This window comes from Micromys minutus, assembly GCF_963924665.1.
Source record: "Micromys minutus genome assembly, chromosome: 14".
Classification (NCBI taxonomy): domain Eukaryota; kingdom Metazoa; phylum Chordata; class Mammalia; order Rodentia; family Muridae; genus Micromys; species Micromys minutus.
Genome location: NC_137983.1, coordinates 6,541,720 through 6,564,233, shown reverse-complemented (window position 1 = coordinate 6,564,233; position 22,514 = coordinate 6,541,720). Strand labels below are relative to the sequence as shown.

The 22,514-nt window shown below is 39.4% G+C and overlaps 1 pseudogene across 1 annotated transcript in view; it reads right to left on the bottom strand.

The window, feature by feature from the left end:
• Positions 1–22,514, bottom strand: part of LOC308429684 (serine/threonine-protein phosphatase 2A catalytic subunit beta isoform-like) — a 112,379-nt pseudogene that overhangs the window by 65,922 nt on the left and 23,943 nt on the right. The window contains exon 2 of the transcript in view: positions 19,601–20,448. The product of the transcript in view is annotated as a serine/threonine-protein phosphatase 2A catalytic subunit beta isoform-like (transcript). The remainder of the gene's footprint in view (positions 1–19,600; positions 20,449–22,514) is intronic.

The following is a 22,514-nucleotide window of genomic DNA, read 5'->3' as shown; positions in this document are numbered from 1 at the left end:
CACTACGAGGCCGACTTGGATTCTTCAGGAGAACAAGAGTCAAAGGAAACTCCGTCTGATGCTTAAGTAAACTGCCCTGAGGTGTGAGAGGCCATTTCACCCAGAACTCGAAGAGTCCTAGGAAAAGAAATATGGGGAAATATATTTTATTTTCTCACAAATATTAGAAAACAAAGTCAAGAAATCCATTTTACTAAAGTGTTTGTATTAAAATACTTTAAAATAAACACTTCAGACCTCTTGGATTTATGCCAGGTAGTAGAAATGTCCCTAATATTAAATTATCTGTTAATAGAATTAAACCACTCAAGATAAATGTGTCTTAATGAGCTAGAAACATACAGGAAAATGGGAAAAAAACAAGATGATAATCTTTTCAAGTATCAAAACTTAAAACTCCTCTATTTACCAACTATAAAAGGCATTTGCCATGAGATGTCCTTTGTCAACAGCCAGGAAAGTGCCTAATGTCCCTCATATTTATTAGCATTTTACTAGAATCTTCAGAAAGCAGAGTGAGTGATGATGAGAAATAAATGATGTAAGAATTAGAAGAAAAAGACCCAGCAACTGTAGTTTCATGATTTACAGATAAAAAGGAACTGTGCATAGAAAATCTACAGGAAAGGTTTCTAGAGGTCCTTGAGAGAACTCAGTACAGCTGAGTTCAACTGAGTTGCATAGCAAATGCACAGAAGTTAATTGCAGTTTTATAAATCTGTCAAAGAACAAGTAAAAAATGTCATTTTTGGAATATACAAAACACATATACTTGGTAAAACTGGGCAAGTTAGGTTTTAGCTTTTGCACTGGTAATTATAAAACTCCACCCAAGTGTACATAAAAAAGATGGATAAAGAAAAATGCACACCACGGAAAGAGAAATTCCAGAACAGATACATATACATTCTATGGCTCCCAATTAATCTTAAATTTTAATCCAATCTCAATGAAAACATCTAAAACGTTTTGTAGATTTTCTATGGAAATTAAAGAGCAGATTCCAAAATTTCTTTGAGTGAGGAGAACTCTAAAGAATTTAAGGGATGCAAATGAAATGGGCTCAGTTTAGCCAATGTGAAGATTTGGTATAATGCTGTGAAAATGTAAAACATCACCGGTTCTTTGCATTTTGACCAGCCATAGATCTCTGTAATAGTCTCTGTACTGCACAAAGAGCCTTCTCTGAGAAGGCTTGTACTGGCTAGTTTTATGTTGGCTTGAGATATCTATAGTCATTTGGGAAAAGGGATGCTCAGATGAGAAAATACCTATGTTTCTATTGCCTGCACTCAGGAGAAGCTTCTTCTTGTACCAGATGGGCGTAAATACATGCATCCAGAGCCAGACACTGCACAGAGAGTGAGAGTCCGTGAAACACTCAAGCCCTAAATCGGATGTCTCACTCAAATCAAATCCTTTGGGGAACATCAAGAATGAGGCAGAGGGAGCATCAGAGCTCAGGGGAAAGAGGAGACCAAGAGAGCAGGCCATGTGAATCAACATGCTCAGAGCATCAGAGCTCAGGGGAGACCAAGAGAACAGGCCATGTGAATCAACATGCTCAAAGCATCAGAGCTCAGGGGAGACCAAGAGAGCAGGCCATGTGAATCAACATGCTCAGAGCATCAGAGCTCACGGGAAAGAGGAGACCAAGAGAGCAGGCCATGTGAATCAACATGCTCAAAGCTCATGTGAGCCCCCAGAGTGCTGCTGTACGCATAGGGCCTGCGCCGATCTGAAGCAGGTTTTCTGCATTTATGACATTATAGCTTCCAGTTTAGCATCTTTTGGGGATTCTTGAGTGTGTGAAATAGTGGCTATCCGATTCCTATGCCTTCTCTTGGGCTCTTTTCCTTCTGTCTGTCTGTCTTTCTAACTGCAATGTGATAGTTTTGGTTAAATCTTATTAGGTTTTATTTTGTTATATTTAAAAGTGAATGAATGAATGAAAAAAGCAGTCACTGGGATAAAAGTAAACAATTGAATTGTTATTTATACCTGGTTGGAGAGAGAAATCAGTTTTCTGCAATGGAATTATATTGGGTATTTGCACCAGTCCAGGGCAGGCCTTATGTTCAGGAGTTGTTTTTGCAGTTTGTTTGTTTGCTGTGTATAATTTTATTTGGTTAAAGATTATTATTTTTTCTTCTGGGCAGATATACCTGAGAAGTATATGAAAACAGGATGAACAGTCCACCTAAAGAAAGCCTGTAAGGGATTTTGCCAACAGGAACAGCAGAGATACAGTGAGACAGGCCTGGTGAGACTACACTGTGAGTAGCCGGGGCACAGAGAGGTCTGGGCTGAGCACATGGAAAGTGTCCCCCCCATTGGTTCAGAGGAGCAGGAACTTTGCCGAGAGACTCAGTTTCGACTCAGAAGGCCCTTGCATGAGGACCAAATGCTCAGGCCATTTGCCACAAGGAATAGCGGAGTTCCAGGCATGGTGAGAATGCACTGCGAGTAGCCAGGATTCAGAGAGGGCTAGGCCTAGAATGCAGTAGGGGCAGCCCTCCAGTTGGTCCAGGGGAGCAGGAACTCGGATGTAGACACTTAGGTCTACTCGGAAGGCCCTCGTGCGCAGAACAAATGCTCAAGTCATGTGCCACCTAAAACAGCAGAGATTCAGGGACACAGGGCAGGTACACAGGAGAGACGGGAACCAATCACTGACAATAAGACCACTTATAATCACAGACAACAAGATGGCAAGAGGAAAGCAAAAGAACGTACCCAATGGAAACCAAGACTACTCGGCAACATCAGAACCCAGCTCTCCCATCACAGCAAACAGCAGAATGCCAAACACTCCAGAAAAGAAGACTCAGACCTGAAATCATACCTCAAGATGATGATGAAGATCTTTAAGAAGAGCGTGAATAACTCACTTAAACAAAACGGGAGAAAAAGAATAAAGAAATAGAAGAAGAAACAAAAAAAAATTCTCAAAGAATTCAAAGAACTAGAGGAAAACATAACCAAAGAGAAGAAGTAATTGAAAAAGGAATTTAAAACAGAAATGGAAACAATAAAGAAAACTTTAAAAAAGACAACCCTAGAGGTAGAAATCCTAAAAAGGAAATCAGGAGTCACAGATACAAGCATCTCCAACAGACTACATGAGATGGAAAGGAGAATCTCAGGAACCGAAGACAACATTGAAAACATAGACAAAACAGTCAGAGAAGATGCAAAAACCAAAAAGCTCCTACCCAAAATGTCCAGGAGATCTAGGACACAATGAGAAGACCAAACATAAGGATAATGGGAATAGAAGAGGGTGAAGAATATCAACTAAGAGGCACGGTAAATATCCTCAAAAAATCATAGAAGAAAACTTCCCTACCCTTAAGAATCGGATGACCATGAGCATAAAAGAAGCCTACAGAACTCCAAATAGAGTGGACCAGAAAAAATTCCTCCTGAAACATAGGAGTCAAAACACCAAGTGCCCAAAGCAAAGAAAGAATACTAAAAGCAGTAAGGAAAAAAGGTCATGTAACATATAAAGGCAGACCAGTAAGAATCACACCAAACTTCTCAACAGAGACTATGAAAGTCAGAAGATCCTGGACAGACATCATGCAGACCCTAAGAGAACAGAAGTGCCAGACCAAGCTGCTATACTCAACAAGACTCTCAATAACCATAGATGGAGAGACCAAGATATTACAGGACAAAACTAAATTTACACAATACCTGACCACAAACCCAGTACAAGAAGTAATTATAGGTGAAAAATCCAATAGAAGGAGGGAAACTACATCCTAGTAAAAACAAGAAAACTCCTAAGCAAGAAAACCAAAAGAATAAAGACATACAGGCACAAATCTACCTCTAAAAGCAAAAATGGCAGGAAACAGCAACCACTATTCCTTAATATCTATTAATATAAATGGACTCAATTCCCAAATAAAAAGACATAGGCTATCAGACTGAATACATAAACAGAATCCAGCCTTTTGCTGCCTACAGGAAACTCATCTCAGAGACAAAGACAGACACTATTTCAGAGTAAAAGGTTGGGAAAAAATTGTCCAAGCAAAAAGCCCCAAGAAACAAGCTGGAGTAGCCATTCTAATATTGAATAAAGTAGATTTTCAAACAAAAGTTATCAAAAAAGATAAGGAAGGACACTTCTTACTCATTACAGGGAAGATTTGTCAGGAGGAACTCTCAATCCTTAACATAGATGTTCCAAATACAAGAGCATCCATATTCATAAAAGAAACCCTACTAAAGCTCAATAAAAATACATTGCAGCCCTCACAATAATAGTGCGAGACCTCAATACCCCACTCTCACCAATGGACAGATTATGAAAACAGAAAATGAACAAGGACACTGTAAAACTACAAGAGGTTATAAAACACTTGTAATTAATAGACATCTACAGAACATTTCATCCTAAAACAAAAGAATACACATTCTTCTCAGCACCTCACGATCCTTCTCCAAAACTGACCATATAATCTGTCACAAAACAAGCCTCAATAGATATAAGAAGATTGAAATACTCCCCTGCATCCTAAAAGATCACCACAGCCTAAGGCTGGTATTTAATTACAACAAAAACAAAAACAAAATGCTCATATACACATGAAAACTAAACAATGTTCTATTAAATGATAACATAGTCAAAGAAGAAATAAAGAAAGAAATTAAGGATTTTCTAGAATTTAATGAAAATGAAAACACAACATATCCAAATTGGTATGCAATGAAAGCAGCACTGAGAGGAAAACTCATAGCTCTGAGTGTTTCCAAAAAGAAGCTAGAGAGAGCATACATTAGCAACTGGACAGCACAGTTGAAAGCTATAGAACAAAAGAAAGCAGATACACCCAAGAGGAGTAGACAGCAAGAAATAATCAAATTCAGAGTAGTAACTGAACAAATAGAAAGAAAAAGAACCATTCAAAGAATCAACGCAACCAAGAGCTGGTTCTTTGAGAAAATTAACAAGATTGATAAACCCTTAGCCAGACTAACTAGAGGGCAAAGAGAGAGTATCCAAATTAACAAAATCAAAAAGGAAAATGAAGACATAACAACTGAAACCGAGGAAATTCAAGAAACTATCAGATCTTACTACAAAAACCTATACTCAACAAAGCTGGAAAATGTGAAAAAGATGGATGAATTTCTAGACAGATACCAGATACTAAAGTTAAACCAGGACCAGTTAAATCATCTAAATAATCCCATAACACTTAAAGAAATAGAAGTCATCAAAAGCCTCCCAACCAAAAAAATCCCAGGTCGAGATGGGTTAAGTGCAGAATTCTATTAGACATTTATTGACGACCTAATACCAATACTCTCCAAACTATAACACAAGATATAGTTAAATGGAATATGTCATAACTTATTTTTCCAGGCCACAATAACCCTCGTACCTAAACCACACAAAGATCCTACAAGGAAAGAGAACTTCAGACCAATCTCACGAACACTGATGCAAAAATACTCAACAAAATCCTTGCAAACTGAATCCAAGAACACATTAACATGATCATTCACCACGATCAAGTAGGCTTCATGCCTGGGATGCAGGGATGGTTTAATATATGGAAATCCATCAACATAATCCACCATATAAACAAACTCAAAGAAAAAAAACAAATAGTCATCTCACTAGATGCTGAGAAAGAATTTGACAAAATTCAAAACCACTTTATGTTAAAAGTCTTGGAAAGAAAAGGAATCCAAGGCCCATATCTAAACATAATAAAAGCAATATACAGCAAACCAATAGCCAACATTAAACTTAACAGTGAGAAACTTGAAGCAAATCCCACTAAAATCAGGGACTAGACAAGGCTGCTCACTCTCCCCCCTACCTATTCAACATAGTACTGGAAGTCCTGGCCTGAGCAATTACAGAGCAAGAAGAAATCAAATGGTTACAAATTGAATGAGAAGAAGTAGAAAGATCATTGTTTGAAGATGACATAATAGTGTAGATAAGTGACCCAAAACATTCTACCAGAGAACTTCTATAGCTGATAATCAAGTTAAGCAAAGTGGCTGAATATAAAATTAACTCAAACAAATCCCTAGCCTTTCTCTACTCAAGGGACAATCATGGGGAAACAGAAATTAGGGATAAGTTACCCTTCACAATAGTCACAAACAATATGAAATACCTTGGTGTGACTTTAACTAAGCAAGTGAAGGACCTATATGACAAGAACTTTAATTCTCTAAAGAAGGAAATTGAGGAAGATCTCAGAAAATGGAAAGATCTCCCATGCACATTGATTGGAAGGACCAATGTTGTAAAAATGGCCATCTTGCCACAAGCAATATACAGATTCAATGCAATTCCCAACAAAATTCCAACCCAATTCTTCATAGAGTTGGAAAGAGCAATGTGCAATTTCATCTGGAATAACAAAAGACCTAAAATAGCAAAATCCATTCCCAAAAACAAGCAAACAACTGCAGGAATCACTATCCCTGACCTCAAGTTATATTACAAGGCAATTGTGTTAAAATCTGCATGGTACTGGTACAGAAATAGGCATGTGGATCAATGGAATAGAATAGAAGATCCAGAAATGAGCCCTCACATATATGGTCACTTGATTTTTGACAATGGAGCTGTAAACATTCAATGGAAAAAGGACAGCCTCTTCAACAAATGGTGTTGGTCCAACTGGCACTCAGCATGCAGAAGAATGAAAATAGACCCTTTTTTATCTCCTTGTATAAAGCTCAAGTGCAAGTGGATCAAAGATCTCCACATTAAACCAGGTACACTTAACCTATTAGAAGAAAAACTAGGGAAAACCTTAGAACTCATAGGCACAGGAGAAAATTTCCTGAACAGAACACCAATGGCTTGTGATCTAAGATCAAATATTGATAAATGGGACTTAATGAGATTGCAAAGTTTCTATAAGGCTAAGGACACTCAAAAAAAGAAACCAGCAGCCAACAGTTTGGGAAAAGATCTTTACCAACCCCACATCTGATAGAGACCTAATATCCATGGTATAGAAAGAATTCAAGAAGTTAGACACCAGAGAAACAAACAATCCTATTAAAAAATGGGGTACAGAGCTAAACAAAAAGTTGTCAATTGAGGAATATCGAATGGCTGAGAAGCATCTAAGGAACTGCATGAAATCCTTAGTCATCAGGAAAATGCAAATCAAAACAACTCTGAGATTCCACCTCACACCAGTCAGAGTGGCTAAGATAAAAAATTCAGATGACAGCAGATGCTGGCGAGTTTGTGGAGAAAAAGGAACACTTCTCCACTGTTGGTAGGTTTGTACACTGTTACAACCACTATGCAAATCAGTCTGGCAGTTCCTCAGAAAACTGGACATAGTACTACCTGAAGACCCAGTTATTTTACTTCTGAGCATATATCCTAGAAAAGCTCCAACATACAACAAAGACACATACACCACAATGTTCTTCGCAGCCCTATTTATAATAGCCAGTAGCTGGAAAGAAACCAGATGTCCTTGGGTAGACGAATGGATACAAAAATTGTATATTTACACAATGGAGTACTACTCAGCTATCAGAAACAATGACTTTATGAAATTCCTAAGAAAATGGATGCATCTAGAGAATATCACCCTGAGTGAGATAACCCAGTCACAAAAGAACAGACATAATATGCAGTCACTGATAATTGGATACTAACCCTAGAAATCTCTTAACACTGCTAGAAACAACTCACAGACTATATAAAGTTCAAGAGAAATAAAGTCCAAAAAAAAAAAAACAAAGAAAAGAAAAATCATTATTTTTAATCTTTACACTTTAAGAACTCTTTCACTATTTCCAGGTTACATCTTCTTTTACATGTACTTTATGCTCATTGTAACTAGTAAGGTTTTAATGCATACTACCAAACCTTTAAAAAAAATCAAGTACTGACAAAAATGTATTCATATGCTTTTATGCAAAAATGCTTTTAAAATCTGTACATTTATCTGTTTTTAAAAAATAAAGTTGTTCAATTAAACAAAGAAAGAAAGAATGCCTGTAAGCACCATTCTTCCTTTGCCTTTGTATCAGTTTTTCCCTCAGGGTTTTGTTTTCAGTTCTTTTCTTATCTTTTTTCAATGATGGAATGTAATCCCAGGATTTATAAAATAAACTGTTTACTGTTTATTTTCTTCTCCTGGTCAGAGTGTCTTATCATAGCAGTTGAAACCCTGATTATGTCACAGACTGAGAACTAGACCTTTCCATGTGGAAATAAGAGTAAGTATGTAGAATGCCACTAGTGCATGTACTGGTTTAAGAAGATATCAGTATGAGGCTCTCTGTTCCATCTCACATAAGTGCAACTCAACTTCCACAGCTAAGGCACACGGAAAAACCATGGAAGAGGGGGTGGAAAGATTTGAAGAGACAGAGGAGCAGAATGAAGGATACCAGATAGTGTCCCCCTAGATATAATAGCAAAAATGCGCCCCAAAATTCCAACAACATGGTTGCCTGGAGACGAGCAGTATAATGAAAATACCAGTTGATGTGACAACATGGGCAGATAGAATTTCACACTGTGGCATGCATAGGTAAACAGCTGCAGGTCATCAGTCAGTGGCTGCTGAGAGAAAGGGACAATCCTTATAGGGACAAGCTCCCATGTAAGTCCCATGTAAGTGACTGTCATTTCCATGTCAGCCCTGAACATCAGTAGGTTGTATAGACATGTATGCATAAGTATTCTCTCTCTCTCTCTCCTCTCTCTCTCTCTCTCTCTCTCTCTCTCCCTCCTTCCCTTCCTCTCTCTTCCCCCCCTCTGTCTCTCTGTCTCTCTCTCTCACACACACAAAGGCACACACACACGGTGTGTGTAACAACAATAATTAAGAAGAGACCATGAATTTGTGAAGGAGGAGAGACATAGGAGGAATTGGATGGGGAGTGAGGATGGGAGTGATACAGATGCTCATTTATGAAGTTGGTACATTAAATAATACAGCTGGCTGCTAAGGATGAGACTCACTCATGCGATGCTAGTTTATCAGTTATAAAGGTATTAGTAGACAGTTGCCGAGAACAGATGGTCTGCTCAACAAGTGGTGCCGGAACAACTGGGACAGTCCCATTAAATTTCCGTATCACAGTTGACATGAATTCATTCCAGGAAGATCAGTTGCTTAAAAAATGGTGGTGCCACACTTTAAAACACTTAGCAAAAAATTGGAGAAAAAAAGTTAAAAAGGTGATTTCTGCATGGAGGCACCAGCTTTAGAGAAGACGATGCTTGTGTTTTAATGAGCAATCCCAAAATGAAAGGGAATTGATAGTTTTATTTATAATCTAATTACAGTTTCCTGACTGTCACAAGGAACTACTGAAAAATAAAATGGTATTCTAAGAAAAAAATTCCAAAAAATTGTTGTTAGCGTCTATGGTATGTAAGGAATAAGAAAGATGTCAAGCTACTAGGAAGGTGGGTAAAGGTGGTGGCATGCAATTTATACATTCAAGTTGGCATAAAAACCTGAAACTAAACTTAGCTGGAAAAGTACAGGTCAAAACCTAGGTAGGCCACACATGTATGTCTGATAAATTCTTTATAAATTCATAGACCATGATAAATCCATTACTTTGGATGCCAACCTAACAAATGCATTATAAAAATGGTGTATATCAGGCAAGATTGGCTAACTTAAACCTATACAACCTAAGCAGGGTGAAGTTGTAGGAGAGGATTTTGTGTGGTAATCAGAGTGCAGGCTTTGCAGAGGACTTATGAAAACAGTAGCTAGGTATTGATAAGCTGCTGTGATGCCTCAGTGTGCAAAGCTACATTTGGGTCAACAGTGCAATCCCAACCAACCAAGTTCAGCCACCAGATTACAGGCAGAGGTGGAAGGAGAGATGTGAGTCCAAAACTTTTCCTCTGACTTCCATAGATTCTTCCACAGACATGTCATACACATGCCACAGAATAACAAATTATAAAGTTAAATCTATAATGAGGGTAAGGTTGGGAAAGCCATTATAACTTGATTAAATTTAATATTAAGGCATTAAAATTTCTCTGTAGTTTTCTACAGTAGAACTTGCTGACCAGTGCTGGTCCCATCATCGCTTTCTCTCTGGCTAGGGGAAGGTGGTCTTCTTCCGAAGAATGTGAAATGTGCTCTTAGCACTTTTGTAGCAACTTTCACTCTTAGATTTTTACTCTCCTCTCTCTGCCTTACAGTTTGAGTCTGTTTTCTCATTTGTTAACTTGGGGTGGATAAATACTAAATATTAAGTACTGATCGATGTTGTTCTGAGTATCAATGAGATAAGGATATCCCTACATAAACATCAACTCTCACTGAAAAGCTCCATGCGTCTTTATGAAAATATGATTTGAAATTGGAGTTTTAAAGTTTAGAAGGGTTATTCTTTCCTTAAAAGAGCACTAGTTATACAATAATGCTCTTTAAAGCAATTTAAAAACATTGTAGAGAATGGCACAAAGAGAAATGAGGAAGGGAGAAGGGTAGTGTGTGCTAAGCACAGAGGAGTGTGGGAACATTGAAAAGTTTGTAGAGGACATTCAGCAGATAGCTATTTTAACTCTCTCCACCTTTCTTTACGCCATAAAGTGGCACTTTCTTCTCTAGAACTAAGTACTTGAGTTATGAAAATACATGTTTTAAAACTGGTAAAAGATGATGGATTATCTTGTGCATGAATAAGACAACTGATGCCATGCTTTGAATGAGCAATAGGACGCAGGATATTTCTGAACCCTCTCCTGAGCATCACAGATGCTCTTGGGGGAAATAGCTGCTCATTTCCTGAATAGATTGACTTGATAGCTTTTCTCATTTGATCAAAGGATGAATTGGAAAAAATAAGAACAGATTGTGATAACTAGAAATACATGAACTTGACAACCTGGAAGAGGAGCAACTGCCAATGGACCAGTAACAATGTGGAAGAGCTGGCATGAGAAGTGTGTGTATGAATAAGAAACACAACACTTGACATTTAAGTTTAGAACAGGCTGCCTATGAGTAGATTTTGGTTAAAAAAAAAACCCAACACTTTTAATTTCTCCAAAGATAATATTCTAATGAAATATTTAGGCAATTGTGTTTATTTAATAATTCTCTCTCTCATGTTGAATGTAAGGACGATTTCAGTTCTATTTTGATTCTGTTGTTCCAAAAATGTGAAAACACTATCCTCAATCTCTGAATTGTGGATCATATGTCGAGGAAAAATATCAGCATTTTTAGAAAAGTGGAATTTTTGTTCTTGTTTCTTATCGGTGTATAGTTTTGAGATAGCTACTTAAAATCTTTAAGCTTCTAATGGCTCATTTCTAGAAAAGAATTATCAAGTTAACAGTGTCATGACAAAGCTAAGAAATATGTCTCACAGTGTGCTGAGAGTTTGCATTTTATAAATTAAGAAAAGAGGGTATCAATTCTACACACTATTGTTTCCTTCTGGGGGTTCTTTGGCACTGTGATTGTGTCTCCTGGCAATTGAGGGTTTTCATTCATATATCTGATGCTATCTAGAAATATTCAAATGGGTACAGACCAAAGAAACATATCTCTCATTATACATGCAAGCAAAGAACCATAACAGGCTCAGCTATTCTTCTTGTATTGTAGTTAAAGAAACAAAGGCAGAGGAAAATGAAGCAAGATTGAGAAATTTGTCAATATCTCAGTACAAGATTGGGGTTTGGGGTTCAGCTGTTACAAGTAGCTCTTAGTGCTATCGTATGCTTAGTACCTATGGTGTGTTAAGTACTTATCTGTGCTATTCCAATACCAAAATTAGGTAAAGAGAACCCCAGGTAAACATCAACTTTCATCGACAAGATCCATATGTCTTTATGGAATTATGATTTATAATTTGGGTTTTAATGTTTGGAAGAATATTTCTTTCTCAAATGATGAGAATGAAAGTCAGTGCCTATTGGGTTGGTGACAGTATGTCTTATGGGAGCTTCCAAATAAAAACTGATTATTGCTGTGAACATTTAATAATGAATAGACTGGAAACACCATTCCTCATCAATCACGTAAACATTATTCAGGTACAAAGGATTCATTTAAGTTGTAATGAAGCTGTTTGAGATTATTCCAAAAAGTTTTTATGTAAAGTCTATATCTGTTTGCCTGGGTCTAGATAATATCCAGATCTTAACATACCTTTCCACTTGAATGTGGAGCCCTTGTAGATCTCTCTATGCTATATTGGTTTCCACGGTATCTCAGCATCTTCTGATATTTCTTATATAATATGTGGACAGTTGCCGTTCTTTACAACACTGTTCTAACAGAGGAGCTGCCTGAAATGTTTTGTCCATTGGAGTAAGGAGTGCTCCATTGGGTACTGTCACGCGCCCACGCTTTCCGCCGCTAGGAACAGGCGTGCAAAAAAACAAACAGCTTCTTCTGCGGATAACCTTTATTGAACAGCACTTTGAGCAGGGGCTTCATGAGCAGGAAACTTGTCTCTGAGTCGGGGACTCCCTACCGAGTTCTACTGTCTAGACGGCCTCTCACGCGCAGTCCCCCAAGAACGATCTCTCTGTCCAGTCTCTGTCCACTCGGGACCTCCCGCAATCTCTTTTACCGAGTCTCTCTCCACGTGGTGTTTCTCCGCCATCCCTCCACGTGGGGTCTCCCGAAATCTCCCCACTGTCTTCCTCTTCTTCTCACGTGGGGGAGAAAATGCATTGCTATATATGCCTAGGAGACTTGTCTTGCTACCTGATTGGTGCATCCTCCTGTAGCTCAATCACGTGCCCCGGGGGTGGGCTGTGACTTATGTGGTGCATGCGCATTAAGTCTCTTGGCTAAGCAACAGCTCTGTTTGCTGAGTTCTCGGCGGGAAGCCGGCACCATGTTTGGGTGCAGCACAAACGGCTCCCTACAGGGTACCCTAAACTTTATGGTACGCCTCAGATTCTTGGTTGCCCCGGCACTTGGTATTTTGTAGTTTTTCTTGCTAAAGAGTTTTAGAAATCCTCCAATCTAAGTTAAGTGTTGAAAATTGATTCAAGACAAGACCAATTAAACTAAGTGTTATACCAAACTTCTCATAGGAAAAGACGTATATATCCCTTATGTGTACATATACACATATGCATGTATACATATTTATGTAGAGTGTAGTATATAGAAAGAAACAGCCAGAAATGGAGAGACATAAAGAGAGAGTACATTTATTTTAAGGCTTTGGCTTTTGCAGTTTTGGAAGTTTTGAGAGTCTAAAACTGTTGAGGTGGGCTGACTTAAGAAAAAGTTTGAATTTATAGGCAGTCAGTTGCCAGAATTACTATTTGTTTAGCTAAGGCCACATCTTATTTTTCTTAGCTCTTCAGTCGACTAGATTAGAAAACTCACATTCTATTTATTTAAAGGTAAGTATCAGCCAAAATACATTTACAGAAGAAACCAGAGTTTTCTTACTACTACAGGCAGTGAAGCTGATAAATAAAATTAATCATATTACCAGCTCAGGTGTTCTGAGCATCACATCATTTAATGCATCAGGACATCTGGCATGTGACACTAATTAAATGTTGTTGTTGCTCAGACAGTTTCTCTTTAAGAGCAGTATTGGGAAAGGTGACAGCCATCCGCAGCCTGTATAACAAATGACAGAGGACAGTGAGTGATCATGAAAGCAGACATAACAAAGAGATTTTTTTCTACTACAAGGCCTGAGCTCCCATTCAAGTGGAGAGGCCTGTGGACATTTCTAGATCAAAGGAAACACAATGGGAAAGATACCTTTTCCTTTTAAGTGCCTTTCTTAGTATTTCTAGAGATGCCGTTCTTCACTGTGTGTGTGTGTGTGTGTGTGTGTGTGTGTGTGTTTGTGTGTGTGTGTAGCACTCATGTGGGTGTCAGAGAACAATCTTGGGTTTCAGTTCTCACTTCCACCTTGTTAGTGATAGTCTGTTTAGAGTACAGCCTATGCCAGGCTAGCTGGCTTGCAATCTTCCAGGGATTCTCCTGGTGCCTAAACCCTCATCCCCACAAGGATGCAGGAATTACAGCCATGGGCCTCATGGGCTTCACTTGGCTTTTATGTAGCTTCTGAACTCAGGTTATCAGGCTTGTATGGTGACTTCTTTACACCCTGATATTAGCCTGAGAGCTTTGCTCTTTATTCTCCTTTCTGGCTGCTTTTGGGAAATGAATATAAAATAAAGCCCCACCCCCACCCTCTGCTTTGGAAGGCCCAGTACCACATAATTTCATTACCCAGTTCACATGATGAGGTTCCTTACAATATGAAGAAATTCTCTTCATATTAATAGCAGTTAAGAAAGATATGCAGTTCCTAAATTGATCGAGCCTCCACATAAATAAATGAATCAGGAACATGGGGTGCAGGTGCAGCAGCTTCACCTCCCGCTCTTGCTGTTCTGTGTGTGTGTATGGGGGGGACTCTACCCAGTGCTGGTACACTTGGGGCTCACTCCTGAAGCCAAGCCTAGGCTTCAATAGTTTCTTGTTCTGACTATGCAGGACTACTGTAACTCACTTCTTCATTAATTGTGAATTTTCCCAAAGCTGTTTTTTTTAAGAAAAAAAAATGACAAATGCTCTTATTTTCCCTCTGGATTTCAGATTGCTCCTTCTGTGAGTTGCATGGGAGCTTGTTTTGTGTATTCTCACTTCTGTGGCTTCTGCTATGAACAAAGCATCACTATTCTGTGTCTTCTCTTTTGGTCCATGCCCTTTGTCTCTCTGTCCTATTAACACACTTAAATGTATAAAAATGGATGCTCACATTGTACTTGGCCCTGGAGTGAGATCATATACCGTCAGAGTAGAAGAAATAGTGTAGTTAACACAAGCCTTGAAGAAATTAGGAAAACAAGGCACGCTTGTTTTCAGTGTCCTTTTTGGTTTGATGTTGGGCTCCTCCATAGCTCATTCCTCAGTCAATATTTGTTCGGGCACATTGAGTTGAGAACCTTTGTTATGTGAACTGTTTCTGAAGAGTCATAAAAACATTTCTATTCACCTCACACAGGGTACTAACCACAGGAACCATGAATCCATTCTACACTAGTGTAGTTTGGTGAACCAATAAGGTTAACTAGGATTACTTCCAGGAGAATGGGTTTAGGCTTATCCACAGGAGTATGGACATTCTACACTGCTTGAGAAAATATCTCTGCCTAAGCAATTGTTACTTGTCTATAAATCCTTGGGGAGGAGCATGGCCACACTCCTCCCTTTCCGTGAAGGAAAGTTAATGAGCCCAGTCCTGTCCTGGTCCCCAAGTGATCACAGAGACACTGACAGTGTAAGAGAGCATTGGTTTCATCATGCCCAGAAACAGTAGTCTACAAAACTTTTCTGTCTCCGAAAAGCTAACTCATATTTGGGAGACTTTCATGTCACTTAATGTGCTGGGTAATTTTTTTTTCAACTTGATATAAGAGAGAATCTCAATTGAGAAAATGCCTATATTAGATTGACCTGTGGACAAGTCTGTAAGGGGATTTTTCTGACTGAAGAGTGACAAGGGTGGTGCTGCCTTTGGGCTGGTGGTCATGGGTCATGTCTTAGTTACTGTTCTATTGCTGTGAAAAGACACAATTAGAAAGGAACATGTGTAATTGGGGCTGGCTTACAGTTTTAGAGGTTTATTCTATTGTCCTCATGGTGAAAAGGATGGTGCAATTCAGGCTGATTTGGTGTTGGAAAAGTAGCTGAGAGTTCTACATCTGGATTGCCAGGCAGCAGAAAGAGAGAGATTCTGGGCTTGAAATGGGCTTTTGAAACATCAAAGCCCACCCTCAGTGACACACTTCCTCCAAAAAACCACACTTAATCCTTACAAATATTGCCACTCCCTGGTGACCCAGTATTTAAATGTATGAGCCTACAAGGGGGCATTTTCATCTAAACCACTGCAGATTATGTAAGAAATCAGGCTGAGCAAACCATGAAAAGCAAACCTGTAAACAGCACTTCTGCCTCTGCTTTAGTTAGGGTAGGTTCCTGCTTTGAGTTTCTTTCCTGATTTCTCCTAGTGATAGATAATGACTTTTGATGTATAAATCGAGCCAGGCTTTCTTCCCCAAGTTGCTTTGGCTCATGGTGTTTATCACAGCAATAGAAACCAAACTAAGACATTTAACATTTGTAATCTAGGAGTGCCATAGCGAAGAAAATTTATTTTCTCAAACACAAATTAGAACACGCAGCTTCCCAACGCACCCTTTAACTCTCACAGTAATGTTAGCAATACTATTAGTCTCCAGGCCTTTAAAGAATATTTTTCTATGCACTAAGCAGTAACTTTCTAGTAAAGTATACTGAGATTCTCATCTTGGTTTTGCTTTCTGGATTGGTGTAGCTACATCCTAACGGCTTAGTGTTTGGTGCTAAGGGCTTTGGCTTTGTTTTATTTTCTATTTTGAATTATACTAGGACAGTTAATTTCCTGAGCATAACACATAACTCAGTGGGGGAATCTGTTGCACTTTCTAGTTTGCCTTCTATACATTTACAAATGCTCGCCTCTGCATACTCATGCATGAGAAAGCATAACTTGTAGGCTTTGCATATTTATCTATGTTCAAGTCTGTGTCAGACTCCAAAGGTTTTATTCTAGTCCCCTCCTTGTGTTCTGCAATGCTGGGGAATTAACCCCAGGTCTCAAGCTCACTAAGCTGATGCCCTACCAATGAGCTACATTTCTGACCCTTCTACTCTAATTTTCACTGTTCTCTAACCTCTCGGCTCAACTTGACAGTTGGCTTTGCCTTGCCTCTTAGCTAAATTTTGATGTACACCTATATTAGTTCATAAAAGAGACATATAATGATCACATCAATTTTTATGGACCTGGAGAATGGTTCCATATGTTCGAGTCTTTAAAAAACACATGATGCTTATCTGGATTTTAGACCTTTATGAAGACATTTTTTAAAAACCCCGTTCATGTTATTAGAAACATAAGATTTCTAGTGTCTGGGGCTGCTGCTTGTTGGAGTTTTCCCTCTTCTCCTGGAGGCTACCCACTTGGTTCTTTTCCTAGGCGTGAATACAAGGATATTGTTTCTTGAAGGGCTTTAGGAGCCTCACTTTTCACTGTGACGTGGCAGAGTTTAGAGCTTTAAAAGATTTATTTTATGTTTACTTGCATATGTATGAATGCCCGTGTACGTGTGCGGATGTCCCTGAAAGCCAGAAGATGATGTTGGAGCTGGAAGCATAAATGTCCCTGAATTACCAGGCATGGGTGCAGGGAGCCAAACTCTGCTCTTTTGCAAGTAAGTTCTTTTGTTTTTGTATTTTTTTTGCTGAATATTTTGTTTACTTACATTTCAAATGTTATCCCCTATTCCGGTTTCTCCTCTGGAAACCCCCTGTCTCATTTCCACCCCCCTGCTTATTTGAGGGTGCTCCCCCACCCACCTACCCACTTACCTACTCCCACCTGACTGCCATCTCTCCAACCCCTGTCAAGAAGTTTAGATAAGATCAGATCTTCAAGGAAATGGTACCCCATGACACTGGTTATGTTCTATTGGTTAAAGTAAGTCACCTATCCTGCCGGAACCCACCCAAATGGGATGAGAGTCATTCAGAGACGTGGACTATGATGACATTGTGCTGTCTTTATCCCACCTTTGCACAGTTCTCATTGGGCCATCGACCAAGGTGAAAAAGGCATTTCTCCAAGCACAATAGGCAAAAGCTCCTGCTGGGGCTGAGGCTTCCACTTGCCATTTTCCTCATCGTTGATGAAGGGGGTGGACGGATTTATCGACTTTGCTGGGGCAAGGTGACAATTTGAACACAAAAATGCTTCATTACCCAGATGAAAGCCTCTTTATAAAGCCAAAGTATGTTTTTTCTCCCCAAAGAGAAATATAGAACGAAGTCATCTGTTGCTAGGGAAACCACAACCTTTCAGTGTGCTTATTTAGAAAAGAGACATTCAAGAGTCTTCATTGGAGGAACAGGGACGGTGCATTATGTACTGAGAATAAACAAAGGGAAAATCATTTTTTAAAATAAAAATTCCATTATCATTCATCTTGCTAAAATATTTTATTCTTGGGGGGTTTGGTTTGAAATTCAGCCATTTCTTCTCCCTATCATTTTTTTTTTCGTTTTGTCTTGACTACATATACAACTTTCTTTGAAGTTGTCAGAATCTTTGCATCTGGGCAAAACATCAGAAACGGAAGCAATTCCGGGCAAGCCAGCAAAGAAACCATGCCAGCCTGTCATGTCTAAGAAGCCATGAGATCTCCCCCATGTGCCCACGTTCTGCCAGGGACTCTAAGTTAAGAATTTTAGGAGGCTTTTCTGTGGCTCTTCGCACATGAGAAGACTGTGTACTACTGCTCAGATGGTTACATTTTTTGTGCAGGCTGCAATTTGCTTCCTGCTTTTGAAAAGGCCATTCTATTCCCAGGAGTCTGAAAGTTTAGCTTAAGCAGTTTGATACAGATCGGGTTCAAGTTCTACACCTAGAAACATCTTAGCCTCCTGGCCCTTTCATTGTTGAACCGTAAAACACTTCCTCTTCTTAGGCTCTGGAGAACAGACTTACAGATCTCCTGTCTGTCATTCTAGACCATGACACTATCTAAGGCCTAAGGAGCTTTGACTTATAGTCTTCTCAGATCTTTCCTCATGAAACATAAAGATGGGAAGAATAAGTGTGGAGATAACAATTAGTTGAGAATTTTCTGAAAGAGTACTTTTCAACAGTCCACGAATAGGCATATAACACCAGACTGACTCTGACGATCACCTGTGGAAAGATCATTTGCAGTCTGCCACGGTCTGAATACAAAATGTCGCCCACAGACAAGAGTGCTTGAGCATTTGGTATCTGGCTGGTGGCACTGTTTTGGGAGGCTGTTTCTACACCTCAGAGACTGTGGCCACATAGGTTTGTGGGTGGTCCTGTCTTTGATTTCCTTATCCACCAAGATGTGAACAATCTCATTCCTAATTGAGCCACTCCAGCTGTCACACCTTCCAAGCAATATAGACAGTTTCAACACTCCCCCTCCCCCCTTTTTTGTTTTTGTTTTTCTCTAAATTAGAAAGTTTATTTGTTCAGTACACCAAACAGGATGCAAGCACTGTCATGACAAATATAAGGAAATGTGCAGATAAACATCCAACAGTAATTTAGTTTAGGAAACTTTAAAGGAAATCTCTTTAATGTTATGACAACATCCAACCAAGAATCTCTTCTTTAGCTAATCTTACATTTCGATAAAATAAAGGGTTATGAATTTAAGTGTAAGTCAGCTTGTGAATTCTGAAAAACAAAACTCTAACCTTATAATCTATGCCAGTTACTAAATTTACTTGTAACTAAATTTCCAAGTAAACGCTAAGGAGATAAAGCAGTCAGTGGCCCCTTTTGCTTAACCAGCCCAAAAAAATAAATGGTTACTACAGTACAGCAGGCAGGCTGTTGGGCTAATTCATCTAGGACAGTGTACTAAAGTTCAAACTGTGCTAACCACTCATCATTAGTATGGTACATTTTGGTCCATGATCTGTTTTAATGTCAAGACATATTACAATTTGTTACAGAAACACACAGATATATGTATGTATATATAGGAAGTAGTCTGGGGTACATGAGGCTCTCCACGAGAAGGTACTGGATCAAACCTAAGAATACCTTAAAGTGTCATCTAATTCCGTGATAGCAGCCTGGTTCCCTCACAGTAGCAGTACTGGTGTGCACTAAAAATGGTAACCACATTCTGATCACAGCACCAATTACATCTTTCTATTACGAGCTGGTGAGCACGAGACACCCGTGTGAGACCCCTGGCATGGCTAAATGCTTCCAGTATATCTTGTCCAAGTGTGTAACCAGCACCACGTGGAGAAATGTCCCAGGTACCACGGTCATCTGGATCTGATCATAAGAGATCATACATTGGGTCCTCCTGTGGAACTACTTGTAAACGATCTAGGCCTCCTGTGTATCTACGGATGGAGAGAGGCCACCGTGGAGACAGAACATCTGCCCCTCTACTAAAGCTGTAAGTAGAAGATAATCAAAGAGATCTGTAAAGTATCTCCACACGCTGGCATTTCCATACTTCCATAGACATTCATCATAAAAGACATAAACTGTGATCTGCCGGCTTTCATGATTTCCTTGCAATATTGTGGTGCGCTCTGAATAGCGCACCTTTAATGCTACCTGAAGAGCACCTTTAATGCTCCACAGAATAATATCCTTTGTCTACATTGTAGCTTGTATCTGGTGCTGTCCCACCAGTTCTGAAGTTTTATAAGGTCATGGGATTGGCCGTGCACATCTCCACAGACGGTAACAGGACAGTGAACCTCTTGTACATTTGATTCTTTTGTTAACATTCCTTATGCTTCTCACACAGCACTTGGTTCTCCTTCAGCTGCTAACATTCTTTCAGCTGCTCCACTGGTCCAGCTCCTCGGTGAACTGCTTGTCCTATATGGCGGGGACCCACGATTCCCGCCCCCAACACACACCAGCCGGGCGGGACCACCAAGAGGTGGAGCTCGCAGCCTGTGCCCCGCCCATCGGGGTGCAGTGAAGGGCTTAGAGCAGGCTCAGGAGAGGCTCTGGTGGACAGTGCCTGCTAGCTACTGCTTCCCGTGGACCTCTCCGAGATCTGGCCTCCCTTAATTTGTGTCTGTTAGCTACTCCAACATAGCAATGAGAAAAACGACTAATATTCAGTAAAAGAGAAGAGAAAATGCAGTTGATAATTGAGGAAAACGTTACCATGCTTGTGTTTGCATGTTGAGTGTGGGCTGCTAATGTAAAGAAAACTTCTGAAGGGGGCACCCTCTTTCAAGGGGAGGTTGCACATTTCTGAAGTCATTGTCACTCAGCCAGGATAGGACCAGGGAGCATGTTAACCAGAAGTCCAAGCAGCCCACACCTGAGCAGGTACACCTTTGTGGTGTTCATTCCAACGTGAATAGTGACTGTCAGCAAAAGGGTGTTTGGCCAGTTCTGCTTGTAGCCCCCCACAACTCTTTCACACATTTCTTTGCTCACTGAGTTTAGGTCAACAAGAAGGAATGATATTTTATTCACCATTGTACCATCAGCATGAATATTCTTAAATTCAACCTTTTAGGCCCCACGTAAAAACGTGTCAAAAACTGGATATGGATATAGAAATAAAATTACAAAAACTGAAATGATTACAGCCATAGTTTAAAGCCGTCATTCTACTGAGAACCATAAACCTACAACAACATCAGTAAAGGCGTATTTTCAGCCACACTTTAAAACGTTAATACGCAATATTTAAAACAGCAGTCTGAATTATTATTTTCCCTTAGTTGTGTGCACCATACTAGGAAAGACTACATGGACTCGTTTCCCAATGACAATTTATTTTTATAACATCCTACACGAAAATGGTGTATTAGTTAAATTTGTCCAAAAAATGTGAGAAAAGATGTATAAGTTATTGAATACTATATGAAAAAAATATGCAAAGACATGTGTTTTATGTGTACCCCCCACCGTGTGTGTGTGTGTGTGTGTGTGTGTGTGTGTGTTTGTGTGTGTGTGTGTGTGTGTGTGTACCTGGGGAGGCCAAAAAAATAGAGGGTGTTGAATTTTTGGAGCTAGAGTTATAGGTGGTTGTAACCCACCTGACATGGTTTTGAAAATTAAACTCTAATCCTCAGGAAGATCAACAAACACACCTAACCACTGAGAAATCTTTCTATCTCTTTATGGAACACATTTATCCAGAAAACACAAGAAACACAAGGTTTTTAATAAAGTAAATTTACTACTGTACTCGCTAGCTTTATTAAAAATTATATTTAATAATATAAAACATCACACTGTAAACAAGTCCATTGATTTATGAACACTGAATGATTACACAATGAAGTTTAAAAGTTAAAGACAAAAGGATGGCACCAAAGCATTTGAGAATTCTTCCCCAGAATGGAGAACCCTAATTTTAGACACAAAAAACAGTGAGGAAGAAGCAGTTATCACTCCATAGAGGCTTAAGCATATGAAATGAAGGAAGAGCGCTGTGGGGCATCTTGGGAAAATGGCCTGAATGATAAATGGGAAGGGTCACATCTCTAGATGTTCTGAAACTTTAGATGACTCATGAGAGAATCGGGGGCATTTCAAGCAGGGAAACAGTTCTAGAAGTCTCTGGTGCTCAACTCTGAGGGAGGCTGGAAGTCACAGCACCCACGTTTGGTGACTGCCCGGCACTCCCTCCTTTAGGCTCAGCACAGCACTAAACTCATGGTTGTGACTATTTCTCTCATAGGCATCTTTACTGGATGAGTATTTAAGAAACTTTTGCCAAAAGCAAAGGACTCCGGCGAGAAAAGGGTTTCCATTTTTCTCTTCTTGGATCACTGAAACTGAAAACTGTCTGACATAAGTAGGCCACTGCAGACTTTGAGTTGTCAGCAAAAGCTGCTTGTTTAGTCCCATTCACCTTATCCACCCCAGGAAACTTTCCAAATGAATAGGAAGGCCAACTGCACTCCCGCGTACTT